Below are 16,701 nucleotides of genomic sequence, written 5' to 3'. Positions count from 1 at the left end.
CTACTGGATTGCGTGGGGGTGTCTCGATTTTCTCCATAGCTTTGGAAATATGTGGGAAAGACCATAGCCATAAGAAAATGAACTTCTCCTCGTTGATCTCTGTCGTACTGCTTTGTCATTGCAAAACGCTTTATGGTGAGGTTGATCTCTGTCGTCCTACTTTCCTAGGGCTCAGTCCAACCCAACCGGAAACTGAAAGAGGATGTACGAACGCTCATCAGGTGTGATTCCGAGCTGACAGGAAGACATTAGCGGTAAGCCTCTTGAGGTCTCAGGGGATTTATGCCTGGGGAGTGACATGTCTCGGGTCAATGTTGACACGGAAACTTGTCTTGAAGACAGGTGATGACATAAAAATCATGCTCAGTAGGATTACGCTGAGGTCCAGAAAAAAACCTCCTTTGCTTAATCTTATTTATCTTTGTTAAAGTGGACCCCTGTTTGGATGACTCTCACCTCCACAAGTGATCACAACACCTAACGGACTGATGATTGTCTGTCTCATTCCTTGCCTTTTGCCTCTTTTTGTGTTTTAGAAAGACCTGCTGCCCAGAAACTCGCCATTCCAAGACGTCCAGGTGAGTGATTCACATGGTTTCACCTGATCTCCTACTACAGTCGGACAACAGAAATTGTGGCCCAAAGGCATTTGGGGTTTTGGTATAAGCTGAGACGTGTCTCCTTGTTTTTTCCTGACCATGACTGGTTGAGTAATTATTGATGATATTCCCGTTGAATATTGAGATTTCCCAGGAACTTGGAACAATTTCCACTTGAGTAATTTTCAAGACCCTGGGTCCCAATGCGACGTGTCATGTTGAACTGGGAGAAATGTACAAGTCGACAAATGTGTTTTTCTAAAATATTTATAGAAGGGTTATCGCTAGGGGCTCTACTGGCGCGAACCTGGTAACTTCCTCTAATTTAAAGTCTGTGTACATTGCCACTTGACGCCTCGGTTCCACAGGACGGTTTTTCCCAGGAATTTTGGAATTGAATGAACGAATGAGTAGTCTGATACCTGGTTCACCCTTTAAAGAAAAGGTAGCTGCGCAGATCTGCTTCCAAAATCTTCCTTCAGGGTAGATGCCAGTGGTTAAGAAAGGTGTCCGGGTCTTGACTGTTTTAAGGTGCATAGCATAGAAAGTCATGATCACCTTAATCTCCTTAAAGGAAATTTAGGCATAACTGTTGCCATCCACGTGTGGAAAGATGATTGTTCTTGAGAATTGGTTGGAAGCCTGTAGAGTTGTCATAAGACTGGTGCTCTGAGTTGTATCCCTAGGGTTCCACTGATGATTGGAAAACAGGGGTAAATGGGTTCCCTCTGTTGTGCTTTCCGTGACATGAGTTGTATTCGGACTGTCCATGGTTGAAGTGTGACATCCAACAGTAATGGGAAGTTTCTAGAAGAAGTGTTGGCACAATCCTTGGAAAGGAATGGATTTGACGAGTGTTCTGCCAGCAGACTTGTAGCTCCCCAGATTTGCATTAAAGTTGGGTTTCATTTCCTGGGAGATTCCATGCACTGGACAATAGCTGTGGATATGGTTATGGCTTTCTTCAGTAGATCAGCCGGGGCTAAAAAATGGAAAAGCATCTTCTTGCACAAAACCCTGTGAGAACTGGCTGTTCGACCAGAGACCTCTAGGGCTCCTCCTCACGTTGCATGCTTCTTGCTTTCTGTCAAGGGTCAGTGGTGTCTCTACTGGTTTGTATGTGGGTTTCTCCATTTTATTCATAGCTTTGGGAATATGTGGGAAAGGTCATAGGCATAAGAAAATGAACTTCTCTTTGTTGATTTCTGTCTTACAGCTTTGTCCTTGCAAAACGGTGTGTGGTGAGGTCGATCTCTCTTGTCTTGCTTTCATAGGGGTGAATGCAACAACACTGGAAACTGGAAGACGATGTGTGAACTCTCATCTGGTGTGATATCGGGTGACAGGAAGAGGCCGGTGGTAAGCTTCTTGAGGTCTCAGGGGATTTATACCTGGGAAGTGACATGGCTTGGGTCAATGATGATACCTAAACTTGTCTTGAAGACAGATGAAGACATAACAATCATGCTCAATAAGATTACGCTGAGGCCCAGAGGAAACCTCCTTTTGCCCTACCTTATTTATCTTGGTCCATGTGGACCCCCATTTGGATGCCTTCCACCTCAACAAGTGATCAAAAGCCCTAAGTGACTGATGACTGTCAGGTTCATTCCTTGGCTCTTTTCCTCCTTTTTTGATTTAGGAAGACCTGCTGCCCAGAAATTCAGCATTTCAAGGCATACAGGTGAGTGATTTAACGTGGTTTCACCTGATCCCCTGCTACTCTTGGACAACAGAAATTGTGGCCAAAAGGCATTTGGGGTTTCAGAATAAGCTTAGATGTGTCCCTGGATTTCCTTCCTGACCAAGACTTTTTGACTATGTGACAGTGATATTCATGGTGAATATTGAGAATTCCCAGGAACTTGGAACAGTTTCCACTTAAGTAATTTTCAAGACCCTGTGTCCTAGGGCGACATGTCATATTGAACTAGGAGAAATGCACAAGTAGAGAAATGTGTTTTTCTAAAATATTTATGGAATGGCAATGGCTAGTTGCTCTACCGGTGACCCTGGTAACTTCCTGTAATTTAAAGTCTGTGTCAATTGCTGCTGGACCCTTAGGTTCCAAAGAGAGGTTTTCCGGTGAATTTTTGAATTGAATGAACTTAATGAGTAGTCTGATAGCTGGTTCTCCCTTTAAAGAAAAGGTAGCTGCATGGATCTGTATACTAAAGTGACTCTCATTGCAGATGCTAGAGATTAAAAAAGGTCTGAGGCTCTTGAGTCCTTTTAGACGTATGCCACAGAAAGCGATGATCACCTTACTCTCAAACAGGGAATTCAGGCATAACTGCTGTCTTGCACATGTGGAAAGATTATGGTTCTTGACAGTTGATTGTAAGCCTGTAGATTTGTCATAAGACTCGTGCTGTGTGTTGTATCCCTAGGGATCCACTGATGGTTGAAAACAGGAGGAAATGGGTTGCCTCTGTTGTGATTTGGTTGGCATGAGTTAGATTGGATCTGGCAATGGGTGAAGTGTGACATCCAACAGTAATGGGACTACGGAAGTTTCTGGAAGAGTGGCACAATCCTTGGAAAGGAGTAGATGTCATGAATGTCCTGCCAGAGTACTTGGTAGAGGCTGCACAGGCCTGGTTCAGTATTATTACTCCCCCTTGCTAACTGTCACATTGTCTCAAGATCTTGTTTCTCCAGTCTCTACCAAAAGGTGTAAGGTTAACTGATGTTCCTCCCTGGATGTGGAAAACAAGTGATAATGATCTAAGAATGAAAAAGTAAACAGAGCACCCATATTGTGACAATTAAAAGCAGTATGCTGCCAGATAATCCCCATGGATGTTCCCAGATAACCCTTAAGAATACCAGTAGAAAGTTAACTCATCTGAGACATCATTGCCTCAAGGAGAAACTACCAGAAAAGATCCATAATCCTGTCCCTATAAAAGACTTCAGCTTATCTCCAGTGGGAGAGACGGGTTTTTTGGAGGAATCTATTCCACTCCGTCTTCTAAATATGTATATATAATAAACATCTTGCTGCTCACTTCACCCGTCTCTGAATCAGCTGTTGCAGCAGGTGGCTTCAATCCGTATTGTTTCAGTAACAAATTTGGTGGCCCATATGGGGATTTCAAGCCACTTGAGACACAGCAGCCCCAGGACAGGGCCTGGACTGATCGATGGTTCTCCTGACAAGTGGCCAGAGAGGTTTCATTTGCCTCTGGGGAGACTATTGGCCAGATCTTGGTCTGTCAAGGCACCGCTGGTCTCTAACCGCACCAAAAGAGGTGGGTGAAAGAAAAGCAAGACCTGTAGAGGAAGGATCCCAAGATGAGTCTGTGACTCAAAGCTGGGGAAGATAGGGTAAGCCTGAGGTTTCCGGAGCGGGACCTGAGCCATTGGTTTCTGGGGTGACAGGCACCCCCAGATGACCGTACCCTTGAGTAGGCTCGCCAATAAGTTCTGGTTCTGGGTGTGTGAATGTTTGTGTGTTTGGGAGATTGAGATTCTCTAGCATAACCTCTGCTGGCAAGCAGGGCCATCTGAGAGGTTGAAGGGGGTCAAGAAAATCTCTGTCAGCTTGAGGGATTTATTCTTTTACTGTGGTTTTGTGTTTGTCCTGTCCATTTTCTGTGTGTAACTAGTAGTATACCATGTACTTGGGGCCCTGATTTGGCTATTAAGAGAAAGCTTCAGAAAGAAGGAAACCAAAAGCTTGAACCTTATCACTTAACATCTTTGATATATGAGCCTGGATTTCCCCCCCACTACTGATTCACTGATTTGGGGTTCATATTTAAAAACACTATAAACTGAGTATACTAGAAATAACTTAGAACTTCAGTGGCCACTTTGGGAAAATGAGTTTTCATTTGTGTTATCTGTTTTTTCCTTAGGGAACTTTGCTTGATGCTCAGGTTTTGTCAAGAGGTCTAATATTCCTCCATCTGAGGCTCCAGCAAGTTAATAAGTTTTATCTAGAACCTGTTTATGTGGTCTTTCTGTCTCCTTTTGTTCTAAGAACTTGCTTCTGGTCTAGAGCATTGTGTCTAAGTTTGTCTTGTATTAAATTGGTGGCTATGGCTAAGAATTGCTGTATTTTGTAAGGCTAGTCATAGAACCTCAGTTCTCTCTTCATCCAGAAAAAATTGCATCTTGTGTCTGTCTTATGATCTAGATTTTTAGAAGCTACTTGGTGATACCTTGATATAAGTTGGTCTATTTGAGAAGTATACTAAGATCTTTATGTTTTATACTATGTCAATCTTGTAAGTGAAACCTTTCTAAGTAACTTAAGCTAGGTATGAAATGTGTTTTATTTAAGGAAAAAGGATAGTTTTGTCTTAAGGTAAAAAATAGCAGTTCCAGAACAGTAAGAAAGAAATTAGTTATTTCTTGTCCTTAAATTCCTAGGTCAATTTAAACATATGTAAATGAACTGGAATGACGTCCCAGTTTTGTTAACAAAGAATTGTTGGATTCGTTTACAAAATTGCTAAAGAGCTTTGCTATTTACTGGGTAGATAGCCTTTCAAAATGCCTCCATCAACTTAAACATATGTAAATATCTTCCATGAGTCAAGACAGTGAGGGCAGGACACAATCAGGCCTCCCACCTCCCAGTCTCCAAGGTCAGGTAGCTCCAGGGAAGATTTTGAAAGACACCTTTCCAGCTAAGTGGACACTCTTTTAAGACAAAAGATAAGAAAAACTGCTGCTTTGCTGTAGTTATCAGAAATTGGGTAGATCCTAATCATAAAACTGTAAACAAGTTCTCTCTATTATAGGCAAACTAAGAAGTCAAAAAAAAAAAAGAAACCACAATTAGATGCACCTGAAATGGCCTGAAAAAATGCTTCCAGCAGTAGCCAGATACTTAAGGTTATATCCATATCAATGAATTGAGCAGAGAGACTTTGTGATTTCCAAAGCCAGTTGATACAATCTTTAAGGGCTAAAATTAGATTGGGAAAAATATGAGCAGTAGTAAACGTTAAATGAAATCTTAGAATGTTTAGACTTTCCTTTCAACAACAGTTACATTTTATGATATATAGGCTAAAAATAATTTTGATATTTTGGGTAACTTATTGATGTTATTAAGTTTACATACTTTTGCTTTTTATGCCACAAGAGAAAGGATAGACAGATATATATATATATATGTTTAAGTCTGCTAATGAGTGTTCATTTTTGCCATTGAAAGGGATGCACTATAAAAGAAATGCAACAAAGACAACATTTAAGAGGTTTATTGAAAAAGAAATTTATTTGATATGGTCAAGTTTTATCTGACTAAAGTTTACTGGTTTAATTTATAAGATTTGTAATAGTTTTAATGTTAAGTAGCATATAAAACAAAGAATTGGGTTTCTTGATGTTAAAATAACAATTTTCTTTAATTTCTGAGTTAAAGGGTTAATTTATTCTTTGTGTGATCTGCCTGGAAGAAGAAGGTTTGGCGTCTCATTAGAATTAAGATTCCTGAGTTTGAATACTAAGGCTCATGGCTTTTAGAAAAGAAAGCTAAGGTTTTTACGTTAAGGTCTTTGGGTAAATAACTTACATATTGTTTCACAATGACCTATGATATTATTATTCCTTCATTGCTAACTTGGTTACAACTTTATGTTTTTGAATCTAGCACCATCAAAGCCAATGGTTTGATTGGGGAATTCACATCATTTACCTATGAAGTGTTTTTTTTTTATTACAATTCAGGTATTTAGAGATTTGATAATCTTGGTATATTCTTGGTATATCCTGATTATATTGTATTTTGTCTCAAAATTATTATGTATTACATCTGAAGCTCTTTGAATATGGTTAGTGGTTATATTTAGAAATATTTTTATCTAAAGTTTTTTTTAACTGGTTTTATTTGGCCTTTACGTTGCACTTGTAATTAACTTCTAGCAAGTCTTTCACTATTAAGAGTATTATTTTTATAAATTAATCATGGCCATATTAAGTTTTGTCATCTGCAGATAAGTTTTTACTTTGCTGATTTGCTGACCAAAATATCTCAACAGAAAGATGGATTATGTTAGACTTGCTAAAAGGATTGTGACTAAACTGAATGAACTTTCCAGAACTCCTATGCAGAAGCTGATGGGTTCATAGACTGCAGCTGATCCAGAATCACGTGGATCAGAAATTACGTAAGACTGAGTAAACGAAAGGAAACTATAGGTTTTATATGGGAATATTGCTGATGTTTTAAAGTCCTATTTTCTGGAAATAAGAATCATTTTCCTTTCTCCTAAAGTATCTAACTAATGGGTTTAGATATTGTAACTCTTGAATTAGAAATTCTGTTGGTAAACTTAGCAAAGTTGTGACTATCATAACCAGAGAAGTGTCTGAAATTTGAGCTATGATTTTACAAAATAGAATAGTGTTAGCCTTTCCTGTTAGTCTCTCAAGAAACAGTTTGTGCCTAAATAGATAAATGCTGCTATATTTATATTAATACTCAGTCTGATGTTTTGCAAAATGTAGTTGCTGTTGAGGCACATAAAAAGCAGTTACTGATGCTGCTTATGCATAAACAAACACCTATTATGGCGGGGAGGTCCATCTATCCCAGCCAAATCTCCTCTAGGCTGCATTCTAACAAACTGGAAGAGGTATAGCTATGAGCCTATGACAAGAAAGAGAATGATATGCTTATGCAACAATGTATGGCCCCAATACCAGCTGGGGGACCGGAAACATTGTCTCCAAAATGGGTCTTTGGCTTCTGGCACGATTTTTCAGCTTGACTTGTTTTGTAAAGAAAATGAGACAAGGTTCCCTATATTCAAGCTTTCATGTCTATCAAACTTTAAATCCCTCTAACCAGGTTCTTTTTCAGGAAGAGCTGAAGGCAAAAGTGCTTCGTGAATCCTCACCAGAGGGTCTCCTCTTAGAAGGTATAGTCCCAATAACTGCTTCGGCTCCCCCCGCCCCCCCCTCCTCCCCCCCCCTCCCCCCCCCCCCCCCCCCCATATAGGGAAGATGCAGTAGAAGCAGACAGGTCAGGTCAAAGAATGACGGCAGAATTCCCCACAGAAAGGGCTGAGCCTGATTCTAGTCCGGCCAGCTTGAGAGAAACAGATGAAAGAAGGGAATCTGGGAGTAAGAGTCCGACTTCATCAGCCAGACAACACGGCCTAGAGATGGCCCCCTAGTCTTCCAGCTGTGGCTGCAACATGTGACTTGTTACAGGAAGCCAAGAAATTCACCCTTGGACAAAAGGTAACAGTAAACACACCACATACAGTTTTGCGTTTTTTGGAATAAAAGTGGAGTCTTTTTGGCTCACGGCAAGACGGATGGGAAAATGTCAGGCAATCTTGTTAGACAACTCAAATATGGTTCTGAAGACTGTCTTCTCCCTCAATCCCACCACATTGCTGCCTATTTCAGAAGACGTCCCCATACATGACTGCCTAGAGATAATTGAAGAAGTTTATTCTAACAGACCAGATCTCTCAGATGTCCCTTTGATTGACCCAGAAATAGAATTGTATACGGATGGCAGTAGCTTTCTATATGAAGGATGTCACAAGGCAGGATATGCAGTGGTAACACGAACTGAGGCCTTAGAGGCAACTCCATTTCCTGCCGGCATTTCAGCTCAAGAGGCTGAACTCATAGTCCTCAGGCAGGCCCTGCGACTAGGAATAAGAAGATGCATAACTGTGTATAATGATAATAAATATGCCCATCTAGTCCTTTACTCATATGGTGCCTTGTAGAAAAAAAGAGAACTTCTGAATCTGCCAACAAAGAAATAAAGCATGTACCAGAAATCCTAGAACTCCTGAAGGCAATCAATGATCCCCTTCAGGTGGCAGTGGTATAATGCTCTGGACACCTAGAAATTTTAAATATCTGCTGATTTTTGTGGACAGCTACTCAGGGTGGGTAGAGGCTTTCCTTTGTCGAACGGAATGAGCCCAAGAAGTGACCAAGGTATTACTCAAAAAAATCATACCCTGTTTTGATCCTCCAATCTCAGTACAGAGTGGCAACAGGAGAGATTTTACAACAACAGTCACCCAAGAAGTTAAGCTGAGTGTAATTTCCAATTTATATCTAAAACCTTATTAGAGACCACAATCGACTGGAGAGATCAAAAAGATGAACCATACTCTGAAAAAGTCCTTGGTGAAACTTTGCCAGGAGACGAGCTCCACTTAGATACAAGTTCTCCCCATTGCCTCACTCAGAATCTGGGTAGCCCGGATACGTGAGAGACCATTCCTGAAAAAGTCAACTTTCCCCACCTCGGTGATGACCGAGGTAGAGAAAAGAGACTGGGTCCATTCTCTGAGAGGTGTCATAAACATTTTTAATCAGTATGCGTCTTCTTGTTTGTCTTTTCCTTCTGACATTCCCCTCCACAGGTTCCAACCCAGAGATCAGAGATTGGGTCCTGTTAAAGGCCTGGAAGAATCAACCCCCAGAAGATTAACTGGACCCTCAGTGGGAGAGACCTTTTGAAGTTCTCCTGACCACCCACTCTCTGAAATTAGCAAGAGTAGCTGCTTGGGTGCATCATTCTAGAGTAAAAGCAACCCTACCAGAAGAAGAGAAAGAAGCAGAAAACAAAGAGTCACCGTACTCTTGTACTCCAATTCAGGGCCGGAAGTACAAGTTCAAGAAGCATACAGTGCAATGATTTTGACCTTGTTTCCCTCTATCTTTCTGTTTTTCCAGGAGACCTAGACAGAAAAGGTGCTGGTGATCCTACAAGCAAAGGGGACATTGACCCTGCAAGCCGGAGACACTCTGACCCTCCCATGTGTAGTCTCAACCCTAACTCCAGTAGGTCCTGTTAAATGGGCCATAAAAGAGCCTGAAAAAGGAACCTTAAGAATAGTGATTATTCTAGTATATTTTTATGTTTCCTGTTTTATGAAAATATTGGCAGGAAGAACTACAGAAACCCTTAAGGTGGGAGAAATTTTTACCCTGGTAAGTCGAGACGCCCCTTTTCCAGACTCTGAGGATGCACATCATCTAATTCACCCGGATGCAGCCGATTTCCACTCTAACTCACCCCCCGCCTATAGCCCCTAGTTGATGTCGAGAGGTTTCTCACCCTAGTGAAACCCCTAACCAGCAGGAAGTAGTGAGAAAAGAAGCGATGCCCTGTTTCCCAAGATTGAGAAACTTCCAGTAGAAGGGGGGCTTGGAAGAGGCTGCACAGAACTGACTCACTATTATTTACTCCCCATTGCTAACCGCCATATTATCTCATGATCTTGTTTCTCCAGTCTCTACAAAAAGGTTTAAGATTAACTGATGTTCCTCCCTGGAGGGTGGAAAACAAGTGATAATGATCTAAGAAAGAAAAAGTAAACAGCACCCATCTCGTGACAAGAAAAAGCAGGATGTCGCCAGATAATCCCCAAGGATGCTACCAGATAACCTCTAAGAATACCCATAGAAGGTTAACTCATCTAAGACATCATCACCTCAAGGAGAAACTACCACAAAAGATCCATAGTCCTGTACCTATAAAAGACTTCAGCTGATCTCCAGTGGGAGAGATGGGTTTTTTGGAGGAATCTATTCCCCTCCATCTCCTATAGATTGATATATAATGAACATCTTGCTGTTCATCTCACCTCTGTCTCAGAATTCGCTATTGTGTCAGGTGGCTACAATCCGCATTATTGCAGTAACAGACTGGTAGATCCCGAGTTTTGCAGAAAAATTAGATGTCATTTCCTGGGAAAGTCCATGCACTGGACAATTCCTGTGGATATGGACATGGCTTTCTTCAATAGATCAGCCAGGACTAAAACATCGAAAAGCCTCTTCTTGTGCAAAACCCCCTGAGAACTGTTTGTGTGACCGGAGACCTCTAGGGCTCCTCCTTACTTCTCACGCTTCTTGCTTTCTGTCAAGGGTCAGCGGTTTCCCTACTGGGTTGCATGTGGGTGTCTCGATTTTCTCCATAGCTTTGGAAATATGTGCGAAAGACCATAGCCATAAAAAAATGAACTTCTCCTCGTTGATCTCTGTCTTAATTCTTTGTCACTTCAAAACGGTTTCTGGTGAGGTTGATCTCTGTTGTCCTACTTTTCTAGGGGTCAGTCGAACCCCATTGGAAACTGAAAGACGATGTGTGGACACTCATAGGTGTGATTCCAGGGACAGGAAGACATCAGTGGTAAGCCTATTGAGGTCTCAGGGGATTTATACCTGGGGAGTGACATGGCTTGGGTCAATGATGACACCAAAAGTTGGCTTGAAGACAGATAATGACATAAAAATCATGCCCAATAGAATTATGCTGAGGCACAGAAAAAACCTCCTTTTGCTCAATCTTATTTATCTTGGTTAAACTGGACCCCAATTTGGATGATTCTAACCTCCACAAGCGATTAAAACATCTAATGGACAGATGACTGTCAGGCTCATTACTTGCCTTTTTCCTCTTTTGTGTGATTCAGAAAGACCTGCTGCCCAGAAATTCGCCATTCCAAGGCATCAAGGTGGGTGATTTCACGTGGAATCACCTGATCCCTACTGCACTTGGACAACAGAAATTGTGGCCCAAACGCATTTGGGGTTTCAGAATAAGCTGAGACGTGTCCCCTGGTTTTCTTATTAACCACAACTGGTTGACTAAGTGGCAGTGATATTCATGGTAAGTACTGAGAATTCCCAGGAACTTGGAACAATTTCCACTTGAGGAATTTTCAAGACCCTGGGTCCCAATGTGACATGTCATGTTGAACTAGGAGAAATGCACAAGTAGACAAATGTGTTTTTCTAAAATATTTAAGGAATGGCTATCTCTAGGGGCTCTACCTGAGACCCTGGTAACTTCCTCTAATTTAAAGTCTGTGTCATATTCCGCTGGACCCTTAGGTTCCACTGGGTGGTTTTCTCATGAATTTTGGATTGAGTGAACGAATGAGTAGTCTGATAGCTGCTTCTCCCTTTAAAGAAAAGGTAGCTGCGCAGATCTGTATCCAAAAGCGACCTTCAAGGTGGATGCCCATGGTTAAGAAAGGTGTCAGGGTCTTGACTGCTTTCAGATGCAAACCACAGAAAGTCATGATGACCTTACTCTCCTTAAAGGGAATTTAGGCATAACTGCTGCCTTCTACGTGTGGAAAGATGATTGTTCTTGACAATTCATTGGAAGCCTGTAGAACTGTCATAAGACTGGTGCTCTGTGTTGTATCCCTAGGGTTCCACTGATGGTGTGAAAACAGGGGTAGATGGGTTCCCTCTGTTGTGATTTTCCCGGTATGAGGTGGATTGGGTCTGTCCATGGGTGAAGTGTGACATCCAACAGTAATGGGACTATGGAAGTTTCTAGAAAAAGTGTTGGCACAGTTGTTGGAAAGGAATAGATTTGACGAATGTCCTGCCAGTGGACTTGTAGATCCGCAGATTTGCAGGAAACTTGGGTGTCTTGTCCTGGGAACATCCATGCAGCCATTGACAATGCGTGTGGATATGGTCATGGCTTTCTTCAATGGATTAGCCAGGGCTAAACAATCGAAAAGTATCTTCTTGCATGGGACCCCATGAGAATGTGACCAGAGACCTCTTGGTTTCCTCCTTACATTGCATTCTTCTTGCTTTCTGTCAAAGGTCAGCAGTGTCTCTACTTGTTTGCATGTGTGTGTCTCGAGTTTATACATAGCTTTGGGAATATGTGGGAAAGACCATAGCCATTAGAAAATGAACTTCTCCTCGTTGATCTATCTCTTACTGCTTTGTCCTTGCAAAATATTTTTTGGTGAGGTCGATCTCTGTTGTCCTGCTTTCATTGGGGTCAATCCAACCCCACTGAAAACTGGAAGACAATATGTGAACAGTCATCCGGTATCTTTTCGGGCTGGCAGGAAGACTGGTTGTAAGCCTCTTGAGGTCTCAGGGGATTTATACCTGGAGAGTGGCATGGCTCGGGTCAATGATGAGACCTAAACTTTTCTTGAATACAGATTATGACATAAAAAATCATGCTCAGTAGGATTATGCTTAGGCCCAGAGGAAACCTTCTTTTACCCAACCTTATTTATCTTGGTTATAGTGGACCCCTATTTGGATGCCTGTCACCTCCACAAGTGATCAAAAACATCTGACTGATTATTGTCAGGCTCTTTCTTTAACTCTTTTCCTCTCTTTTTTGTGATTTAGAAAGACCTGCCGCCCAGAAATTTGCCATTCTAAGGCATCAAGTTGAGTATTTCAATGCGGTTTCACCTGATCCCCTACTACACTTGGATAATAGAAATTGTAGCTTAAAGGCATTTGGAGTTTCAGAAGAAGCTGAGACATGTCCCTGGGTTTTCTTCTTGACCACGACTGGTTTATTAAGTGGCGGTGATATTCACGGTGAATATTGAGAATTCACAGGAACTTGGAACAAGTTCCACTTGAGGAATTTTCAAAACCCTGGGTCCCAATGTGACATTTCATGTTGAATTGGGAGAAATGCACAAGTAGACAAATGTGTTTTTCTAAAATATTTATGGAACGGCAATCGCTAGGGGCTCTAGAAGCAACACCTGTAACTTCCTCTAATATAAAGTGTGTGTCAACTTCTGCTAGACCCTTAGGTTCTGCAGAGCTGTTTTCCCATGAGTTTTGGAATTGAAGGAGTGAATGAGTAGTCTGATACCTGTTTCTCCCTTTAAGGAAAAGGTAGCTGCGCAGATCTGCTTACAAATGCAACCTTCTTGGTCACTGACCGTGGTTAGAAAGGTGTCAGGGAGAGGCTTGGCCAAGATGATGGAGTATTCAGACGGCTTCATATACCCCTCTTACAACAAAGACCTGGAAAAAGAAGTGATTTGAGGATATATGAATATCTACGGGCCTGAACAAGGCGAAGTTGTGGAATCAGACTGAGTGGCAGGGGAGAGGTTTCTGAAGAAGGGAGAAGTACCAGACCAGACTTGCCTGGAGCCTCAGCTCTTCAGCTCTGACTGGGACCGAGGTATGCAGTGAAGCAGGCAAACAGCTCCACGTGCTCTTGGGCGGCAGTTTCCACATCGAGAGAGATCTGGCAGCAGAGATTCTGGTTGGACATTCCGAACCAGTGAAAAGCAGCTCCCATGTGGCTAAAGATAAGTATATGGGTGCGGCCTTTCACAGGGATTAAAAAAGAAAAGCCCATTTTGGAAGAACCTCTCTCCTTTTACCTCCTCCCTCCCTGCTCTGCACTTGTCTGGCCTTCCAAACTCTCTGAGTCCCCTGGGCTGGAAGTAAATCCCAAAAGGTGCCTTGACCCATTCTCCTGGCCTTGGAGAGGGAACAAATAAGCTACTGGCTCCCCTAAGCAAGGAACTCAGGATTAGCACAGCTCCTTTGCTAGGCACAAGCATAAGGGGTTCTGCAGAGTTTGAGTGACTTGCACCCTGTATAGACTTGTGTGGACCCATCTGAACAGCGTAAGCCCTCACTAGCACAGTACAACAGGGTAAACACCTGAAATCTAACTTCACCTGTTTCAGCTGTGAAGTGTCAGATTTGTGCCCCTTGACACAGCACTGCCCTTTGAGCAGGCACCATTACCAACCTGCCCCAGGGGCTTGAGGACTGGTGGTTCCACCTATGCTACCTAGTCACCTGCTGCAAGGGTCCAAGAATAAATGGTACCCCCAAGTCTTTACAGCCAACAGAGTAGGATGCTCATAATCCGGCTGTAAAACTCACCTACCTACTCACTCTAGGGAATAGGGACACACTTTCCTTTCAGACACTCAGGGGCAGCCATCAACCCCCTTCCTGCTCAGCACATGACCCCCTACTGCAGCCAAATACCTGTGCCTACACCAATCACCCATGCATCTCTAAGATTGTAGGTGAGAGCCTGCACCACACACTTGGTGACCAATGCCTGGACACCTGAGCTGAACCCATATAGGAAAATTTAACAGACTCCTGTGTGCACATTCTTAGTTATAGAACTAACTACCTGGTGACAGGACGTTAGAGCTTCAAAAGTGCCAATAATCAAACTAGCGCACACGAGCAGCCTATTTGGGCATATCAAAACAAAGCAAAACAAAACAAGAAGCTAGGACACACTAAACAAATATAAAATAAAATTATAATAACTTACTGATGGCTCGGAGACAACCATCAATATCAAATCACATAAAGAGGCAGTCCATGATGGCTTCAGCAAGCTCCCAAAATAAAGAATCAATAAATTCTCTGGAGGAAGAGAAGTTCTCGGAATTACCAGAGGCAGAATACAAAAGATTAATATACAGAACTCTTCTAGAATTTAGAAAGGAAATTTGACAAAATGCAAAAATGACCAAAGAACACAGAGACAAAGTAGTACTTGAACTTAAAAAAGTTATTCAAGAACATAATGACAAATTTAATAGGCTGCAAGAATCCATAGAGAGACAGCAATCAGAAATCCAGAAGATTAACAATAAAATTGCAGAATTAGACAACTCAATAGAAACTCATAGGAGAAGAATTGAGGCAATAGAAATTAGAATTGGTGACATTTAAGATAAAGTACTTGACACCAACTTATATGAGAAAAAATCAGATAAAAGAATTAAAAAGAATGAAGAAACTCTAAGAGTTATGTGGGACTCTATCAAGAGAAATAACCTATGAGTGATTGGAGTACCAGAACAGGGGAGGATAACAGAAAATACAGAGAAAATTTGTGAAGATTTGTTGACAGAAAACTTCCCTGATATCATGAAAGGTGAGAAGATATCTATCCAAGATGCTCATCGAACCCCATATAAGGTAGATCCCAAAAGAAAGCCACCAAGACATATTATGATCAAATTTACCAAAGCCAAAGATAAACAGAGAATTCTAAGAGCAGCTAAGGATAAAAGAAAAGTCATCCAGAAAGCAGAGTCAATTAGAATAAGCTCGGATTACTCAGCAGAAACCATGCAGGCAAGAAGGCAATGGGACAACATATATAGAGCCTTGAAGAAAAAAAAAAACTACCAGCCAAGAATTATATATCCAGCAAAACTGTCTCTCAAATATGATGGTGAAATTAGAGCATTTCCAGACAAACAGAAGTTTAGGGAATTTGCAAAAACCAAACCAACAAAATTACAAGAAATACTAAAGGGAGTCCTCCGGTTAGATAATCGATAACATCAGATAACAACGCAAAACTAGAACACAGGACAGAGCAACCAGATATTGACTCAGATAGGGAAGTCAAAAATACATCAAAGCTAAAACATTGAAAATAGGGAAACAGAGATATCAATATGTAAAAAAGGACAACATTAAAACAAAAAAGAGGGACTTTAAAAATGCAAACATTGATATTTCATATGGAAGGGAAGTCAAGGCAATATAAAGAAGTAAAAGACTGGTATAAACTTAGAAAAAATAGGGGTAAATATAAAGGTAACCACAAAGGAATCTAACAATCCCACAAATCAAAATAAAAAAGTAGAAAAATATAAAGACTCAGCAAACACAAAATCAACTACAATGAAAAAAAACGTAAAGAAAAATGACTCAGCACAGAAAATTAAGGGAAAAAAATTAATTGTGAACGACACACAGAAAGAGACATCAGGATGACAGCACTAAACTCATACCTATCAATAATTACACAGAATGTAAGTGGACTTAATGCACCAATAAAGAGACACAGAGTGGCAGATTGGTTAAAAAAACATGATCCATCTATATGCTGCCTACAAGAGATGTACCTTAGACTTAAAGACACAAACAAACTAAAACTCAAAGGGTGGGAAAAAATATATTAAGCAAACAACACTCAAAAAAGAGCAGGAGTGGCATTATTAATCTCTGACAAAATAGGTGTTAAAGTAAAATCCACCACAAAGGATAAGGAAGCACACTATATAATGATTAAGGTCAATACACCAGGAAGATATAACTATAATAAATATTTACACACCCAATGAAAGGGCTCCAAAATACATAAAATTGTAACAGCACTGAAAAGAGTGATAGACAGCTCCACAAGAATAATAGGAGACTTCAACATGCCACTTTCGGTGAAGGACAGAACATCCAGAAAGAAGCTCAACAAAGACATGGAAGAGCTAAATGCTACAATCAACCAACTTGATCGTATAGACATATACCGAACACTGCACCCAACAGCAGCCAAGTATACTTTCTTTTCCAATGCACA

The 16,701-nt window shown here is 41.2% G+C and overlaps 4 non-coding genes across 4 annotated transcripts; all 4 read left to right on the top strand.

The window, feature by feature from the left end:
• The first annotated feature begins 305 nt into the window (after positions 1-305).
• Positions 306-386, top strand: LOC111819844 (small nucleolar RNA SNORD115). The gene has a single exon (XR_002823418.1). It is a non-coding gene; the product is annotated as a small nucleolar RNA SNORD115 (small nucleolar RNA).
• A 1,623-nt stretch (positions 387-2,009) lies between these two features.
• Positions 2,010-2,090, top strand: LOC111819842 (small nucleolar RNA SNORD115). The gene has a single exon (XR_002823416.1). It is a non-coding gene; the product is annotated as a small nucleolar RNA SNORD115 (small nucleolar RNA).
• Positions 2,091-10,785: 8,695 nt separating this feature from the next.
• Positions 10,786-10,866, top strand: LOC111819857 (small nucleolar RNA SNORD115). Its single transcript, XR_002823430.1, has one exon. It is a non-coding gene; the product is annotated as a small nucleolar RNA SNORD115 (small nucleolar RNA).
• A 1,623-nt stretch (positions 10,867-12,489) lies between these two features.
• On the top strand, positions 12,490-12,571 carry LOC111819856 (small nucleolar RNA SNORD115). The gene has a single exon (XR_002823429.1). It is a non-coding gene; the product is annotated as a small nucleolar RNA SNORD115 (small nucleolar RNA).
• The last annotated feature ends 4,130 nt before the right edge of the window (positions 12,572-16,701 follow it).

Source organism: Trichechus manatus, unplaced genomic scaffold (genome assembly GCF_000243295.1).
Source record: "Trichechus manatus latirostris isolate Lorelei unplaced genomic scaffold, TriManLat1.0 scaffold00019, whole genome shotgun sequence".
Classification (NCBI taxonomy): Eukaryota; Metazoa; Chordata; class Mammalia; order Sirenia; family Trichechidae; genus Trichechus; species Trichechus manatus.
This window is presented reverse-complemented; position numbering and strand designations above follow the sequence as displayed.